We start from the raw sequence: 2,500 nt of genomic DNA on the forward strand, positions 1-2,500 counted from the left end.
ATGTACTCCACTTTATTAATGATTAGTAATGAGAAAGTGAGGACTACAAGAGTATTGGAAAAGACTTTTTCCACTCTGAATGTAAAGCAGATTGTGTGACCATTGGCCAAAAACGCCCACGAAGGGACTCGAACCCTCAATCTTCTGATCCGAAGTCAGACACCTTATCCATTAGGCCACGCGGTCATCCGTCCACCTGAGATGCTTTTTATCATGTAGGTGGTATGCATGGATGGAGAACATATTATTGAAAGGTATTCAGGTTTACATCCCATAGTGTTCTTTCAGCTCTTTTCGCTGGAAGCACTTTTTTGGAATCTATATATTGAGAATTTTATGAGTACGATATGCTTTTGTTTTCCTTTTTCCATACAAACCTCTTTCCTCATGAGTTTAAAGCTCATTTGTATGCTCTACATAGCTCTGGAGGTTTCCAGACGTGGAGTGAAACTGTTTTGAAAGTAGTACAATTTGCTCCTTCCTGCATATGCTAATTTTTCACACTCACATAGGTTGTATAAGTTTTATAAATCCTGGCTTGACCTATTCAAGTAGCTGAAAGCCTGTCACCACCTCTAGAAACAAGATTCACACCAATCCAATTCATATCATTTTTTCCAAAGGAATATGTTCTGGCCGGTCGAAAATGCATCTCACAAAAATAGGCATTTAAAAATCTACTTTGCAGTTTCAGAACACTAACATGACTGTGAAGTGTACACAAGTAAAATGGGACCGTTTCAAAGTACCTAATCCCTCATAAACTTCTGAGAGGAAGCATGTAATAAATCTACCTAATTTTCTGGAAAAGTAAGAGGGAGGATTTTTGTTATCACCTCAGATGGGACTCAAACCCACAATCCCTGGTTTAGGAGGCCAGTGCCTTATCCATTAGGCCACTGAGGCACACATGCCTAGCTCTTTTCTAGAGGCATTATTTAAATGTATTCTATGGTCAGACACCGGTGTGTGCACACAGGGCATTTCTCACTTCTCTCTATAAGTAAACTTCCCATTTTCATCCTCTTCCATCCCCGACTTTAACGCTCTCTTCTATCCTATAATGGAGACTTTGCACTTTTAGCAAGTGGAGAGAAATTGGAGAACCACTTTCGACTCCACACTTCTTCTTCACTTACTTCTTTTCTCAATATACTGGGCTTAGAAAATGTTATCAAGCCATCCTTATCATCAGTAGTACACGGAAAGAGGCACTAAGTCTCCTAACCAAGTTCAACCACACTCTGCAACTTAACCATTGCACTACAAATTAGGCAACGGGGGCATCAGCAAAGGCAGCCAATGTGCCGATCCTTTATACGTTTTGTGTAGTACTTTTCTTACTCGGAGGCAAAATCAGCACTTTAACTGCCCAAATCATACAGATTTTACACATGTACCACTCTATGCACACATAGGCACACACCTTGCAGTTCTTCTACACACACTTAAGCTAAAAACCCATTCTGTCACGTCAAAATTCTGCAAACCTATTACATATTCAGTGCGTCGGCATAGAAGCACTTTTTAATGCCACTAAAATGCACAAGTAGTTAGACTGAAGATGCAACCTGAATGAGTTTACAGTATGTACTCCACTTTATTAATGATTAGTAATGAGAAAGTGAGGACTACAAGAGTATTGGAAAAGACTTTTTCCACTCTGAATGTAAAGCAGATTGTGTGACCATTGGCCAAAAACGACCACGAAGGGACTCGAACCCTCAATCTTCTGATCCGAAGTCAGACGCCTTATCCATTAGGCCACGCGGTTATCTGGCCACCTGAGATGATTTTTATCATGTAGGTGGTATGCATGGATGGAGAACATATTATTGAAAGGTATTCAGGTTTACATCCCATAGTGTTCTTTCAGCTCTTTTCGCTGGAAGCACTTTTTTGGAATCTATATATTGAGAATGTTATGAGTACGATATGCTTTTGTTTTCCTTTTTGCATACGAACCTCTTTCCTCATGAGTTTAAAGCTCATTTGTATGCTCTACATAGCTCTGGACGTTTCCAGACGTGGAGTGAAACTGTTTTGAAAGTAGTACAAATTGCTTCTTCCTGCATATGCTAATTTTTCACACTCACATAGGTTGTATAAGTTTTATGAATCCTGGCTTGACCTATTCAAGTAGCTGAAAGCCTGTCACCACCTCTAGAAACAAGATTCACACCAATCCAATTCATATCATTTTTTCCAAAAGAATATGTTCTGGCCGGTCGAAAATGCATCTCACAAAAATAGGCATTTAAAAATCTACTTTGCAGTTTCAGAACACAAACATGACTGTGAAGTGTACACAAGTAAAATGGGACAGTTTCAAAGTACCTAATCCCTCATAAACTTCCGCGAGGAAGCATGTAATAAATCTACCTACTTTTCTGGAAAAGATAGAGGGAGGATTTTTGTTATCACCTCAGATGGGACTCAAACCCACAATCCCTGGCTTAGGAGGCCAGTGCCTTATCCATTAGGGCACTGAGGCACACAT

Source organism: Triturus cristatus, chromosome 4_1 (assembly GCF_964204655.1).
Source record: "Triturus cristatus chromosome 4_1, aTriCri1.1, whole genome shotgun sequence".
Taxonomy (NCBI): Eukaryota; Metazoa; Chordata; class Amphibia; order Caudata; family Salamandridae; genus Triturus; species Triturus cristatus.